This window comes from Ambystoma mexicanum, chromosome 2q (genome assembly GCF_040938575.1).
Source record: "Ambystoma mexicanum isolate Mex_15411 chromosome 2q, UKY_AmexF1_1, whole genome shotgun sequence".
Lineage (NCBI taxonomy): Eukaryota > Metazoa > Chordata > Amphibia > Caudata > Ambystomatidae > Ambystoma > Ambystoma mexicanum.
The window spans coordinates 1,215,071,036-1,215,088,070 of NC_090924.1; the positions used below are offsets into that span (position 1 = coordinate 1,215,071,036).

The 17,035-nt window shown below is 49.4% G+C and overlaps 1 protein-coding gene across 1 annotated transcript in view; it reads left to right on the forward strand.

Annotated features, from left to right (window-relative positions):
• Positions 1 to 17,035, forward strand: part of TSPAN13 (tetraspanin 13) — a 183,795-nt gene that overhangs the window by 102,851 nt on the left and 63,909 nt on the right. The gene's annotated exons all lie outside the window — the stretch shown is intronic.

Below are 17,035 nucleotides of genomic sequence, written 5' to 3' on the forward strand. Positions count from 1 at the left end.
GGGAACATCTCGCCGTTGTGTAGATTCCGCAGCAGCAGAAGTTAGAGTTGAGGATGTCCCAAACGCAGTGAACCCGCACAGATTGTTACCACAGTAGGGCAACGAAGCGGCTGTGTATTTCAGCCCAATGTACACTTAGCACTCTCACACGATTCGTACACTTGGCGTTCCCAGGTCTGGAGTGAGAAGGACTCAGAATACAACACAACCTGACGGCGGTAACAGAGCAAGACTCCTGTTTAGGCTGGTCAGTCCACTGGATGGCCCAGAGACGCTTCCGAAGGCTTACGTGCAGGAGATGATGAAGATGCTGAGAATAGGTGTTCCCACTATGCCAAAGGGTCGAAGTACCAGTACAGGCCTTCTCGTTCGATCAGTGGCAGAATGGTTTCACAGGGCGACAGCAGTGCAGAGGAGCAGTCCTTCGGCAGGTCACCAGCGATTCCTTGGTACAGCCTCTTCGTTGCAGGATACTTGGCTCCTGTATCCGTCGTTCGTGAGAACTCAGGAGATAGACATGGTAGTGGTGTTTCTAGCCTCCTCTTATCCAGAGTTCCCTTCGTGCCAAAACGGAGAGGACCCAATGGGAGATCTGCTCACAAAACACTCGCCATACGTGGACCTAACACGGTCCATGGTGGTCCCAGGCATTCAAGACACTCTAGACTCTCTGGCACCCAGGATGTGTATTGGGACCAGACATCCCAGCCCACATCCTGGAGGCACACACGGCCTGTAGAAGCCAGTGAAAGCATCTGTGTTTCGCGGGAAAGTGCATGCCCAAATAAGGAAGGCCCCGGGTCGGCTCGGCCTGGGGAAGGTGAAGGGGGGGCAAGACGGTCAGCGGGCAGGACAAAGAGCCTTGTGGTCTGGCCATTTTGGAAGCCAGGCCACCATTTTGGGCTAAGGGTGAGAAACGCGCTTAAACAGCTAAAAGGCGCTCAAAAAACACAAAGACGATCGCTGCCACCAGTCCCATCCGTGATTCACTTGCACCGTTCGTTAACAATCCAAAGAGGGTGTCTAGGGCCTGTAGAGTGACTAGAGACCCAAGAGAGCAGTAACTTAGCTAACAGTGCCCTCTTTTGCGAACGCTGCAACATGATAAAAGAACTACGGAAAACGTTTCCCGGTACTGACTGTCTTAAGGGCATGTCAGTTTCCCCGTAAGAATGGAGCGAAAGCCCAGAGGAGTGCGGCAGAAGGCTGCGCTTCTCTGGCAAAGTCTAGAGCAGGGTGAAAAACAGCCAAAAGTTTAGGGGTTGCCACATGGAAGGAAAATTACCTACAATTAAGAAATCTTTCCTAACACATGGTGCCTGGATATAGAAGGTGTCGCTCTTACCCTGAATTGGGTGGCTTGATTTCCTTCACCTGGATGTGTTTGCTGCCACCTGTTTGGTGGCAGTAACTGCGCCCATTTTGTGGACAGAATTACCATTCATCTTTGTCCTTATTTCAGTAGTACTTCCACTTGTAATGCAGTAGAAATACCATTTTTACTTCTGGCGCTAATTCCGGTGGTGGCATTTCTGCTGCACAAATTCGACCACGTTTTCTCTGATCTATTGCAGTCTTGAACAATATCCTGGCCTGGAGAAGAAGCCAATGTAGTTTGTTTAGGATGGGCGTTTTAGTCAGATTTCTGGTCACCCTTAAGACATGCTGCTGCATAATGGGCTGCTTTTAGGGGAGCCAAGTGAGCCGCTGGGAGCCCAGTCGGGAGGGCATTTCCCCCCCCCCCCCGATCTATGTGCAAGACAACAAGGACCTTCCCTATGGACTGGAAGTCAAGCGGCGGGAGGAAGGGTTTGATTTTTACCAAGGGTGGAGATTTGGAGCCAGACTAATTGGGCCTCCTTGGCTGTGTTTCTTGAAGGACAGGCTGCTGTCAATAATGAAGCCTAAGGAGAGTTGCAGATTACATTTCTTCTAGGACCATATTATTGAGCCATTGTTGGACAAGTTGTTTTTTAGCATGGGGACCAATGAACCAATTTGGTCTTGGTTTGGTTAAATTAGAGGTAGGCGGTTGACCCCCAGGAATGGGTAATTGCTAGGTTATCACAGAGATGACTGAATCCCTTTGGACTTTTTCCTCCCATGTAAAACGGAGTATTGTCCACATATTGGTGGATGGCTATATCTGGATCTTTGAGGATTGTGGCTATGTAAAGGTTTAAAAGGATCAGTGAGCGAATTGAGCTTTGGGGGACTCCACTAGAGATGGTCCTTATGAATGCAATCTGTTCGTTTGGACAGTCTGGTATCTGACGAAGAGGTAGGTTAACCATTTCAGGACGGCGCCAGACAATCCTATCCCGTCTACGAGGAGTATGTGGTGAACTACAATCTTGAATGTGCCGAGAGTTCGAGGAGGCGTGAGTTTCCCTTATCCATGAGGGGGTGTTTGGTCATCTGCTGGTGGTTGGCCAATCTTCTTTGTACAGTGTTTTCTTTTCGGAAGAGATCGTATGAGACCTGTCTTGATGGTGTCATTGACTGATCCTTCTGTGAAGGAGGCAAAAATGATGCAAAGGAGTGCTTTTAGTGCTGGGTACATCATGTGTTTAAGGATAGAGGCTGTCAGAGTAAGTGGTAGGTATGAGTGAGCCGATTGTTTTTAGGACATCTGGGGGAGAGAGCAAAGAATTCGATCCAGAGGGGGTAGTGTGTATGCTTTGGGCAATTCTGTATGAGGTTGATTCATTGATCTGTTCGATTTTTGTATATTTGTTCAATAAAAAAAGTTGTAGATTCCATTTGCGTTTATCCTGCAAAGCAGGCACCTCTGGGTCAGATGACGGTTCTGTACAATGCTTGACCACTTCTAAGGGGGTTTTGCCCCTGTAAGAGGCTGCCCAGATGGTCGTGGAGCAGTAAGCATCTCTTGCCTCTGTAATACGAATAGATGCTTTGCTTAGTTTTGGGGAAACATGTCGTTTGTTTGCATTTTAATTGTGGCTCAAGATGGCCTTCAACACCTCGTCAGAAAATGAACCCTTTGAGAGCCACATTATTTGGCTCCTTTGTTTGGGTGGATTCCAAGGGCTTTCCTCTTGTGCTAAATTGCCTTCCCTCTAGCAACCACAGTAGCAGCTTCCCAAAGGTTTACCAGAATTGTATTTATTGCATTTATAGTACACCCAAACCCTTGGGTACCAGCGTAGTTGCAGACATCAAGTGTATACAGTAAACAGAATTATGGAGCATGAACAAGGCACATACAGCCTAATGAATTGTAAAAGGAAACATTTCATGCGACCTGTACAGTAAAATCCAACATCATTATAGGCAATCGGTAAGGTAACAAGACATTGTAACAAGCGCCACGATGCCCCCGGGCTGCCGTGCGCTCTACAAATCTAAATAAATAAGGTGTAGATAGTTCTTCAGCATAGTTGCCTAACAATTTCTAGCCTGTTGGGTATGGGGGATTTGGCTCAAATTTTATTGAAGAGCAGAGTTTTGAGTAACCTCTTGAATTTATGGAGTGATGGCTCGGATCTAACGGCTAGAGGAAGTGAGTTCCAGAGTTTAGGAGCCATGACTGGGAAGCTACTTCCTCCGGCTCTGGAGCATTTGAATTGAGGAATGTTGAGGTGAACCTTGTTGTTATATCTTAAAGATCTTTTGGCTTTGTTCATGTTGACAGTGTTGATGCACAACAGGGCCTTTTTAGCAAGACATTGATGTGTGACAGTGTCTTGAAGATTATTCTGGCTTTGATGGGCAGCCAATGTGCTTCCCTTCTGCTGGTGGAGATATGATCAGATTTTTTTAGTCCAGTGGCTGCCCTCAGAGCTTTATTTTGTAGTTTGGAGAGGTTGTTCTTGGAGGTTCCTAGCAGAAGCACGTTACAATAGTCTAACTTTGAAAGTATGACTGCCCTGGCGAGAGTCGTACAGTTTAGCGGTGTTCGAAATTTACAGCTTAGTTCAATGAGTTTAGACATGTAAGCGATGGTAGAGGAGAGGGCGTTGATGTATTTGGACATAGTTAGATTGGCATCCATGTAAATGGTTAGTGTTTTAACATGTTTGGAGACTGAAAATGTCCCCAAACATGTACCGTTGATGGTGTTTGTGGAGTAATGAGTATGGAGGGTATTTATTTTGGCAGTGGAGCCCCCGATGAGGATCTCTGCCTTTTCATCGTTGAGACAAAGGCTGTTTATTGCCATACTTTTTTTTTGAATTTCATGATCAACAAAGCCTATGCCATCAGTGTCCTGGTCGTAATTCTCAGAATCTGGGTGTAATCGCAAAGATGGTGTAGATGACACCTGTTGGATCCAGGGCAGTGAATAACAACTTAGTATGCGCGTTGTACAAGGTGGGTGATGGGCATGAACCTTGTGGGACTCCTAATGGTACTGGTATAGGGTCTGCGGCTTCCCTGCCGGTGGAAACTCTGGAAGTGCGTTCTGCTAGGAAGGATTTAATCCAGAGAGTAGCATCTAGAGAATTGGAAGTCGTTGGAGAGGGTGGCACATAGTTTGTTGTGATCCACGAGATCGAAAGCAGCAGATACATCTAGTAGTAAGAGAATGCATAGTTTACCAGCATCTCTAATGGCATCCATCTGTATTTTGTGATCAAGGAGAGCTGTTTCTGTACTATGGTTAGGCCTGAAGCCCGATTGGCTTGCTCCTAGGAGATTGGTTTCCTCAAAGTGGGATTGTACTTGTGCATAGGCTATTTCATCGATCTTCAATAAGCAGGGAACTGTAGTAATTGGCCGGTAGGTGGTGGGGGTTGAGGGGTCCAGGGGAATTTTTTTTCTTTTTTGAGGAGTGGTGTACCCAGGCTTCTTTGCTGCTAGGTGTGACTGTGTTGGTGCTGAATGATGCACTGACAAAATTGGTGATTGGGGTGAGGGTCGGATCGCATAACTTTACTAGGTGTGCTGGGAAACTGTCTCCTTTGCAGATAGGTTTTTAGTTTGGTTATGATGTCTAGTACTTGTTCTTGAGATACTGGGGTGAATTTGAATTGATTATTGGATGTTTGAATGGCGCTGTCAATGGTGAATGAGGTTTTTGTTGGCCAGAGTTTCTTTTGGAAAGTATTTTGCCTTGAAGTAGTTGTATTTTGCTCGCTAGAGCATCTTGTATAGTGGTACACCAGACATTACTAGTGTTCACTTGAGTATTTGATGGGATTTTCCAATTGTCTAAGAATTGTGAAGAGTTCTTTAGAGTTAGAGGATGCGTTGCTGATGCGTTCAGAGCATTGGCTGTGTGGGAGATAATGGCTGCTTTGTAGGCTGTGTTGGCTTCAGCCAGTGCTTTAGAGGAATCTGGGGATAATGTATTTTTTTGTGAAAGTGTTAGAGATCTATTTTATATATATTTTTTTTTGCCTTAGTATTACTGTTCCCCATTGAACCAGAATGTGGTACATTTGTCAGGATTTAGTTGAGTGAGGCTAGCGCATCGATGGTGGTTTTGAGACACTTGTGGTAGAAGTCGGCAAGAATATTAGGGTTGTTGCTCTGGGAGGGCAGGGAAGATGAGGCATCCTTGAGTAGTGGCCCAAGGCATTCTACCGTTGGGTTGTGTTTGTTTCTAACTTCAATGGTGTCCAGGGTTGTTGAGGTCTAGTGTGGCTTCTTTTCTAGGGAGAGTGTGAAACTGATGAGGTGGTGATCGGACCAGTCCACTGCAGTATTTTTTTTTTTTTTTAACCTTTCTTTGTTTTATTGCAACAAACATCAAGAAGCCATACAACCCAACTTACCCCCCCTCACCCTCCTCCCTGCACTCACATAGGTACATTTTAAACAGCAGCAACATATTTCAGTTGAGGTTATTCTGGTATCATCTAGAGATATTTAGACACACCACTGCATCCATGGGCTCAGCTCTAATCTGCAGACAATGGGCCTTTAACTCATGGCGGGTTCCGGAGCCTATAGCTTCTGATCGTTTTCAAGTGGGTATTTCCTGATGGAGGGGGGAGGGGTAGGGCAATAGTCAAATGGGCGACTGGAGGCAGGGAGTGTCGTGCATTCCTGGTTCTCTCTGCTCGCACAGGCGCATGCAGTCTAGCCAACGTGAAAATGTGGGGGCAGCAGGTCTAGCCCAAGCCCTCACCACGAGAGACTTGGCCATCACTGTGGCCACCCCCATACTTTTTGTTTGTTTTTTTTTTTTTTTTTTCTCAGTACGGGATCCTCCCTCAATCGGAGCCAGTAGCCACAGTTCTGGTTCATAATCCCTCGCAGATGGTAACATACTAGTAATTGCCTCCTCTATGGAGTCCCAAAACGCACAAATCCTGGGGCATTGCCATGCTACATGATAGAAGTCTGCAGAGACTGCCCCACATCTTAGAGGCAGGCGATCTGTCTGGAACCCATGCAGAGTATGCAGAAAATAATGGCACTGGTGCTCAAACTTGTGATGTATCATTCTACATCTGCAGTCTATATATATATATATATATATATATATTTGATCAAATGACTCTGCATAGGAAGTGGGACCGGGGCTTGCGGGAAGCCAGGCTATTTATCTTTCAGAATACTGCGCAACCTATAATAGTGCCGGAGAGGGCTTGGAGAATTCCAGGCACAGCTTGACCGGCGAGTGATCCGAGAGGGTCCGGGGGAGGATGGACACCCCAGACACTCCGCCTAGTATATTATAGGTGGCCATTATATAATCTGTCCTGGAGGCACTACCGTGCACCTCCGAGAAGAGTGTATTCCCTGATCCCTGGGTGTGTATATATGTATATAATTTCTGAGGCTTGTGGAATCTGCTTAGATCACATGCTGTGCATAGGCCGACATCTAGTGGAAGCTGCAGAGTATTAGTTTGTTTTTCGAAACTCAAAAATGGGCGTCGACACAGGGCGTTCCAGTAATACTATCCCTAGTGTGACGTCCACTGTACCCAAGATCCCTCAGGCGTCTAGGATCCTCATATTGTTTTTTTCCGCCATACTGGTCGGAAGCATTTCGCGGAGTCCCCTGGCCTTAGCCATACTTTTGCTAAAATATTGATTAATTGACATCCTTCCCCATCCCAACGTCGAACTTCGACACTCGACGCCGGCTGGAGAAGAAATCGACCATCGGCTGCTGCACGACGGATTTGGGCCTCGGAAGGCCTCTGGCCTCGGCCCTGCAAGTAGGGAGAGTGGGGGGTTGGACATACTCTACACTCTTGGTATATAGGTACACCTTATACATTTCCTACACTTAACAGCCCGCTGCCTCAAGGTGCATATGGAGGGTACCCCTTTTCAATTCTGCCCCAAGTGCAATCGCAAATACCCTTGGGTCGACGGGCACGCCACGTGCAATCTCTGCTTGCCGAGGGACCACCCCAAAGCGAACTGCAGAGCGTGTAGTAGGTTTAAACCTAAGACACTTGGGGACCGTTCGACAAAGCGTTGGGCCCACCACGCCAGGCAGGAGGCCATGGCAGCGGAGGGCGCCTTCAGCGATGGCAGCGACGCCGTGCTTTCGGACGGCGAGGGCATTACGGCGTCGAAAGACTGCCGAGCGCAGGTCCCCGACCTCGGAAGGTTGTCCGACAGGGCAGCTATGGGGAAGACCCCCGGCGACACAGGCGCTTCACACACCACCCACACTAAACACACGAAGTCCAACCGAGACTCGACGACGTCGAGTGCTCAGAAAGGGGCACAGACAGAACGGTCCGAATCGGTGTCCTCTGGGCGTTCGAGATCGCCGCATGACTCCAGGCAATCATCCACTCTTGCCAAGAGTGCCTCGCTCCCTAGGCTAATGAAGTTCGATCGTCGGAAGACGAAGACGACTTCCACCCCCAGTCCGCACTCCAGGAGTCTGAACCCGGAGACCAGATCAGCGCAGCCCCACGTTCGAAGGACAGGGACTCTACCCCCGATCCTCGACGCCAGGCGTCGAAAACCTCCGGAGCCACAAAGGAACAGGGAAAACACTTTTCCACTCACGGGGAGGGGGGAAAACAGCAGAAGCAGCCTCTGCACTCTTCCATACCTGTGAAACACTCCACTCCTAAACAGGCAGACAAAGACCAGGTCTGCTGATATTTCAAAAACCAGCAAATCTACTCAAGATAAATCTCCAAAACTTTCTGAGAGTCATTCCCAGTTCCAAAAAATGGTCCAGTGATGACATAGATAGGGTCATGTCAAGGATGTCTTCTTTAGCAGACTTTTACAATAAAAATCCAGACCATTTCCTTTCATATGATCCACAAGGGGCTACTCCCTCAGGCTCTAATGATCCTATCCCCCCCGAGTAAGAAGCCCCGGTTTGAGACACCGATGAGGTCTACAGACCCCTTCGAGGTACAACCATACTCACGGCCATACTCACTGTATCAAGGAGAAACCTCCTTTGGTGAGGACCAAGATTTTGGCATGGTAGAAGAGCAAACCGGGACGGGCTACTATGGGGACGATGAGGACCAAGAAGAGAAGGAGGACCCTGAAACCTACAGAATAGATTCCCCAGTAGAAAAGGAAGCCCCGGTTACCGACTCCCCTGTCGATAACCAACCCCTCCTGAACGAGGTTCTCGCACGTGCAGCAGAACATTTCCATATTGACACCCACGGTGTCCAGGAGGAGAGGGACTTCGCCGAGGAGTTAGTGGGAGAAAGGAGGCCTGTTGCCCAGACCATCCCTATCCTTAAGTCTATTCAGCGAAGAATAGACCCGTCCTTGGTGAACCCGAACCTCACCAGAGCAGTCAATCCCAGAGTTGAAAAACTTTTCAGGGCAGCCCAGTCTGACCCTCTCTATATAAGAGGACATCTGAAGCCAGACTCCCTAGTTGTCACTAACACTCGTAAGAGGGCTGGAACACCCTTGTCATCGTCCGAAGCTCCTCCAGACAAGGAGAGCAAAAAACTATATGGTTTCAGCAGGAAAGTAGCCTCAACGTCCGCCTATCAGGCAATGATTGCAAACTCCACCACCCTGTTGGCCAGCTACAACTGCCATCAGTGGGAAGAAGTTGCGGCACTCATAGCCTCTGCACCAGAACCCTTAAAGGGCCAGTTAGCTCGGATTTCCGCAGAGGGTAGAGCCGTGTCTGGTTGCATTTTAAAAGCAACCTTTGACGCCGCGGACAACGCAGGCAGATTGATAGAAGGTACTGTTATCAAGAGACATGCGTGGTTACAGCAGTCTGGTTTTAAGGCAGACACCCAGGCATCATTGTTGGACAAACCGGTGGAAGCCGATCTGTTTGGTAAGGCGGTCGAGGACGCACTGAAGAATGCCAAGGACGAATACGAGACACTCAAGTCCCTTGGCCAGTTAACCAATAAACCCCCTAAACGGAGAGGGAATAGTAATTTTCGTCGCCCACGCGGCCAAAATTCCCAGAGGATCTAACTATTCCCAGGGGCAGGGTACACAGTGGAACAACAGCCAACAGTCTACCCAGGGTTACGGCAGGGGTAATAGGAGAGGACGTGGTAAAGGCAGAGGCAGCCCCAGCAAAGGAGGCGGCACGCCTCCACCAAAGCAGTGACGCACAGTTCAGGGTCCCTTCTCACGCAACCCCAGTAGGGGGACGCATTTCCAACTTCACCCAGGCTTGGGAAGGGATCACATCAGACAGATGGGTGCTGTCAACAGTATCCACACAAAGAGTACACTCTTTAGAACATCAGAAGATTCTCCTCTAGGAGATCGCCATTCTGCTAGCAAAGGACGCGATAGAACTCGTCCCGGGACACCAGGTAAACAAGGGTATTTATTCAACTTACTTCCTTGTGCCAAAAAAAAAGATTTGACAATGCGCCCAGTATTGGATTTACGGCCTGCCAACAAGTATGTCAAGCCCCAAAAGTTTCGTATGACTACGCCACAAGAGGTAATCCCCCTCCTAAAAAAGGGATTACATGGCAACCTTGGATATGAAAGATGCCTATTTTCATATTTCCATGTTCCCAGCGCACAGAAGGTACTTGCGCTTCAAGGTGGACAGTCGGCACTACCAATTCAAGGTACTGCCCTTCGGGATAGTTTCGGCACCAAGGGTATTCACCAAGGTACTGGCGGTGGCAGCTGCACACCTACGCAGGGAGGCAATCCCGGTGTACCCTTATCTGGACGACTGGGTCATAACTGGGGAAACCCCAGGAATTTGCAGGACAAACATTCAAAGGACTATCGACCTCCTCCACGAATTAGGCTTGTCAATCAACGAGAAAAAGTCAAGCCTGGTGCCAAGCACCTCCAAACAGTTCCTAGGAGCAATCCTAGATACTCAAGAGGGGTTGACCTTTCCTTCAGAGGAAAGAATTCGGAATATAGTACTGCAAATTCCGCAATATCAGTCCGGTCACCAAATAACGGTACGCAAAGCAATGCGTTTACTGGGCATGATGGCGTCATGTATTTACCTGGTCCCCCACACGCGCCTGCACATGCGTCCCATGCAGGAATGGTTGGCGAAACAGTGGTCTCAGGCAAGTGGTCAGTGGGACGATCTAGTGGTTGTTTCGCCAACACTGGTACAAGTCCTTCACTGGTGGACAAGAGAGAATCTTGCACAGGGAAAACCCTTTTACGATCCCGACGTACAGGCAGTAGTCACTACCGATGCATGTCTGACGGGGTGGGGAGCTCACCATCTCCACCACACAGCTCAGGGTCTCTGGTCTCCCTCAGTAGCCAAGAACCACATCAACCTGCTAGAGCTTCTGGCAGTATTTAGAGCGCTTCAAGTGTTCGAGCCCCACCTACTAAACCTGTCAGTGCAAATCCGGACGGACAGCACAACAGCCATGTTCTACCTGAACAAGCAAGGAGGGACTCGTTCGCCAAATCTGTCCAAGCTTGCCCAGAAAATCTGGATGTGGGCACTCACACGGAACATCTTCCTGTCATCACAACATGTTCCAGGGGAGCTCAATTCCCTAGCGGATGCTCTGAGCAGAGACTCCCTCCCAGAGGAACACGAATGGGTTCTACACGGAGGTCGTAGAAGATATCTTCTCTCAGTGGGGTTTCCCCACTATAGACTTATTCGCCACAAGCGAAAACAGACAATGCCCAGGATTTGCATCCAGGTTCCCCCAACCAGACTCCCAGGGGAACGCCCTGTGGATGAACTGGTCGGGGATGTTTGCGTACGCTTTTCCACCAACTCCTCATCAGGAAGGTGGTGAACAAGATTAACAGAGAGTCGATGACGCTCGTCCTAGTTGCTCCCATGTCGGCAAGGCAACCGTGGTTCCCACACCTACGCAGGATGGCGGTGTGCGAACCCATCAAACTTCCAGCCTGGTACAACCTACTGTCCCAGCACCAAGGTCAAACAGTGCATCAGCAACCCAACTCAATGAACCTGGCAGCATGGCTCCTGAGATCATAGAGTTTGGACATCTCAATTTACCACAGAGGTGTATGGACATCCTAAAGGAATCTAGGAAACCAAACACAAGGCACTGTTACTTTGACAAGTGGAAGCGATTCGTTATCTGGTGCCAGAGTAGACCAATCAACCCAGTTGATTGCACTCCTTCCACTATTGTTACATACATGCTCCACCTGCTGGATACAGGATTGGTTTTTAACTCACAAAGTACACCTGGCAGCCCTGTCGGCATACACCACTTCCTATAACAAGGTCTCGTGGTGGAAAGTACCAGTAGTTAAAGCCTTCATGGAAGGAGTAAAGAGACTTCACCCTCCTATTTCAAACCCACCGCCAGGGTGGGACCTTAATGTGATGCTATCTAAGCTCATGGGCCCCCCTTTCGAGCCCATGCATAAAAGCAGTCTCAAACACCTGACTTATAAAACGGCCTTCTTAGTAGCTATTACTTCTATAAGAAGGGTCAGTGAAATTCAGGCTCCGTCAGTGCAGGATCCCGTCTTTACTGTCCATAAAGACAAACTGGTTTTACGCACACACCCTTGGTTCTCACCTAAGTTTTATATCTAAATTCCACGTAAACCAGTCCATCGAGCTTCCGACTTTCTTCCAGGACCCTCAAAGCTCGGCTGAGGTGAAACTACACACCCTAGATGTGCGTAGGGCGGTCCTCTACTATGTAAATAAAACCAGACTGCTAAGGAAAACAGATCAACTGTTTGTCTCCGTAGCTACAGGCAGAGAGGGGGATCGCGTCTCTAAAGGTGCCATCTCGAAGTGGATTATTAACTGTATCCAGCTGTGTTACTCACTCTCTGAAAGAACTCTGCCTTTCACGCCAAGAGCCCACTCTACTAGAGGCATTGGGGCCACTCTGGCTTTCATTGCAAATGTACCCCTTGACACCATTTGCAAAGCAGCTACTTGGAGCTCTATTCACACTTTTACTCAGCATTACTGCATTGACACCCATTCCAAGGCAGATGCACAAGTGGGACAAGCGGTTGTAAGACACTTATTTGCTCATGACCCTTCTCACATCCCACCTCCTTCAGGTACTGCTTGCTAATCTATGCACAGCATGTGATCTAAGCGGATTTCACAAGCCTCAGAAGGGATACATTACTCACCGTAATCGAATTTCTGATGCTTGTATCTGCTTAGATTCACATGCGACCCACCCTTCCTCCCCTTTGAGAGAAGGCGCATGGTTGCTTGTAGTCTTACCTTTCTATCTGCTTGGATTATCTGTACTCATGCTACTCCTCATGCTACCTCATGTACTAGGGATAGTATTACTGGCACGCCTTGTGTCGACGCCCATTTTCGAGTTTCGAAAAACAACTGTAATACTCCGCAGCATGATTCCTACCATAGTTTATTATTAAGCAGGTTTTCTTCTGATTAGTAAAGCCCCTGATATTCCAGGAGAGAATTGTTCGCATCACCCCAGGACTACCCCCAGGTGCTGTGCTAGTCAAGGCCCTGGTGACGCCCTGTTATTCCCAGACATGAATCTCATGTGAGCATATGGTATGACATCCCATTTACCTGTATCCTCTGCAGCTATGTACCCCATGCGAGTTTCCAAGTGACATAAATCCCCAACCCCACAAACCAAGAACATACCCGCCAAACAGTTGGCATCACCCCAACCCCACCCCTCCCATGCCAGAAACAAAAGCCTACTGGCATCCCATGAACACACCCCTCCTCAACCAATCCTTTGTTTCAACCAAAACAATGGAGACCAACTATGATTGCACCTCTGGGACATTTCCTGTTCCGGGTTATTGGACGAGTCATTATTACACAACTCATTATTACACACACTTCAGGGCTTGTGTCAACGCGGTACCCGTTCAAGGGTGTCATGGAGAGCGGTCCTGTGGTTCCCGAGGTCCGGGCAAGTTCGACGCAAACCGCTCCTCCGCTTCCGGTGATGTAAAGAAGATTGTAGAGCCATTGTGTTGCACCCGGAGCTTGGCGGGGAATAGCATTGCGTACTTGACTCCTTTCCTGCACAGAGCTGTTTTTGCCGCTTAAAACGTTTTCTGCTGGTCCTGTACCCCAGTGCTTAAGTCAGGAAACAGTCTGATTGTGGAGGCGCCCCAACGCAGTACGCCCCCTCTCTGGCAGTGTGGAGAATAACATCTCAATCTCTATAATTGAATATTCTGGCCATGATCGGACACTCTGGGGCCCCTGGTGGGGGGGGGGGGCGATTTTAGCCAAAGATCCAGGAGCCCTCTCAACCATAAACATTGGTGTAAGCGGGGGATTACCCGGGACTTCTACAAGCAGTGTTTCCACGAATTGCTCCATGTTGTCAATGGCCGTCGACTCTGGCACCCCGAGCATCTGGACATTATTACGCCTAGATCTCCCCTCTAAATCCTCATTCTTGGCCTGGATCTTCTTTATTGCCTGTTGTATTTCTGCCATTTCTTGCTGAAGAGTAACCACCTTGTCCTCACTCTCCCCAATCCGCTGCTCTGCCTCGACATGCGGCCACACAGTTTCTCTGTTTGCACTGCTGATGCATCAACTTTGCACGTTAGGGCATCAATTATGGCCCCCAGTTTGTCTGTGCTACTCTTCAGGGGCAGCAATGTTTGGTTCAGGGTAGCCACATCCAACTGAGCTTGGGGTGAGCCAGCCGGGGTCGCTGGTGATGTTTGGGCCTGATCAGCTGGGCAAACTGGTCCATCTTGGCCTGCTTCCAAAGATTTCCCAGGCTAGAAAATGTCTCTAATCCTGCCACAGTTATTGCGATGCTCATGCAGTTCCTGAAGAATGTTAGGATACCGACTGCCCAAAGACGAGGAAGAACTGCATGCTGCACCCACAAGTGAACAAGGGCTCACCACTACCCAGTCTGGTGTCCGGGTAAGTCTGGGGCCAGCAGCAGTAATCTTAGCTCCACAGTGTTGTCTCTGGACCACCACCTCTGCCCCCAGATGCTACTTGTTAGTGTTGTGCGGGGGTGTCTAGGCGAGATCTGTGAAGTGGTGCACCCACCATTTATTCCCCCAGCCACTGACGAGTCTCCCCAACTTGGTAGCGTCCCAGGTGCCATCTGAGCACTTTGCGGCCAGCACCGTGCTGCATTGTGAAGACTGCTCCCCACTAGATAGTAGTCTACAGTTAATGCGTGGATGTGTGTCCAGTCCCCAGTAAAGCTGGGGAGCTCCCGCCGGTGCTCACAATATGGCGCTTCCCTGACTCCCCCCCTCCCCCCCTCCTCACCCCCCACGTGGGCACATGCACTTCCAGGGTCCAGGCAGCTTGGGAGCAGCCGCCAATGCTGCATCACCTTCAGAGTCCAGTCACCCCAAAGTGTGTCCAGAACTGGGGATATGAAGGGAGCCCTACGCACAGCAGGCCAGGCAGGGACCTGCCCAACAATCCCTGCACTGCAAGAGAGTAGGGGGAGGGAACTTTCAAGCCCCCAGCACACCGACTCTCCTCCTCCAATCTGGGGCTGAGCTGTCCTCCACAGAAACGGCCCACCGAGACCCTGCAGGATAAATGTGATCTAGCACGGGTGTGCATGCGGCCTCCGCAAGTGTCTCCCCTCCGGCTCTCATGTAGGCTCCGGCAGGGCCGTCAGTTCCTCCTTCGATGTTGCCATGCCGCAGCGCGTCCGATAGTGCAGTCCAACAGCCGGCTCTAGATCCAGCCAAACGCTGACCCAGACGTGGCGCCTCGATGCCTCTCCCCTCCGGGGCCAGTCACTTCCCCGAGGAGGCAGCCCGGCAGGCCAGCAAGCGCCAGGTCAGACGTTCCGCTCAAGCATGTAGTCTTCCAGGAGGGAGCAGGTGCTTAGGGGCTCAAAGACCCCTCTGCTGTGTCACAGAGCGGCACCCACATCACCTCTCCAGCGGCTCATCGGTGTTCAAAGTCCTTTCTCCGACGTCTTCCCGCCACCCCGGTCCTGGTGCTCCTCCTCCACCGGGGCTCAACAGAGCCTCTGCATTCATTCCACCCCTCATACGGGACTGGGGCCGCCACAGATGGATCACATGCAAGCCCGCTGCTAACACTAACCCGGTCGCTGCTACTGCCATTCAAATCGCGTCCCAGGATGCAGGATTTATTTTTAGGATAATTAAGCTGTCGCCAGAGCTTCTCAGGCTGTGGCCATTTTGCAAGCCGTGCAACAGCACCCCCCACTGCTGTATTGTTATCTATGGTTATTGACTAGCTATTCATTGAGAAATACTATAGGATGGTCTGATCACCCTCCAAAAGAGCAACCCCAGATCATTCTTTTGACACTCTATATTCTGACTGGGGGGGGGGGGCGCTATCATTTTGGGTAATTGCTATCGCCAGGGAGTTATCCAACAGTGCCAAATACCAATGGAAGCATTGGCTAAACGATTCTAAATGCCTACGCTTGGGAACATGTGATTCAAAAATGCATGAATGCTACAAGATTAAGTGTAATTTGTCTCCTTGAAGGGTTCCCCGTTGTTCTTGGGTCATGCTATTGGGGCTTTGTTTGAAATATTAACCGCCACAGTAGAGCAACACGTGGAGGGTTTAATAGAGTAGTCAGTTGACTATTGACTAGGAGACCGCCAAACAAAAAAGCAGCAGTTCTGACCAGTTAGTAAAGAAAGTTGGCGTGCTGGTGCAAGTGGTTCTAGGTCACATGACCCAAACCCTACCATCCCACAAAGGCCTGCCCCTTTGTTTCCCTTCTTAACTGTTAGTTCACATGGTGTCTCGATGCATAACGCCACGCTGCAGCCCACCACATTACAAATTTGACGATCACTCCAACACTGCACACACTTCACTGGCTCCAGCTCCCTGCCAGGATCATTTTCAAAACTGCATGTATTGACTACAAAGCAGTCTGAAATGGATCACCCACATACTTGGCGGGTAAACTCCATACCTCTGGAAGCTTTCGCACCTCACATAGCATAAGTATCAAAAGGTTGGAGTCCAAGCTAGGCCGCGAATAAAGCGGTCCTTCTCCTGCCGCTCCCCGACCACCTGGAACTCAGTCCCTGTAGAGGCTTGAAATGCACCGTTCCTCAGAACACATAAAATGCAACTTTCGATAACGGCCAGAGGAATGAAAATCCTGCTCTCCCTCCACGGACAGTACCGTGTTACCGTATAAAATGGGAAGCACAATTCTAATAGTCTTTTGTAAAGAGCTGTGCTGTGCTTGAGCTAGGTTCATGCTATAAGCAATAACATGAAGAGATCCTGCCCCTTATTAGGAGTGCATACAAGGAGACAAGCAGCCACAAGTTCCCATTAATCCTCCATTTTTATAACCAGCATCCTTCTTGGTTGTCTCTTGTAACCAGAGGCCCACAATGTAGTGTATTTGGATGCTAATCGCTGCAAGTTTGTAAAATTAGTTGAATGGTTGTATTGGGAGTTTACGTGAGACAGTTGATGGGTTTTATCCTGGAGCAAGTGGTTCTCCAGGAAAACTACATCCGTCTTTAGCACCACATGCATTGTAGGGGAAGGAACTCCCTGGCTTGCATGTGCCGTGTAGTATATCGCAACATTCCCACATATTTGTCACAGGTCCCAAAGGGGGTGTCGCCTCCCATGAGATCCACCCGCTGAGCACCTCCCCAGGGGGACTATCTGGTAGCATCCTTACCACCCTGGCCTCTTGGGAAGGGACTTGCTAAAACTCCTT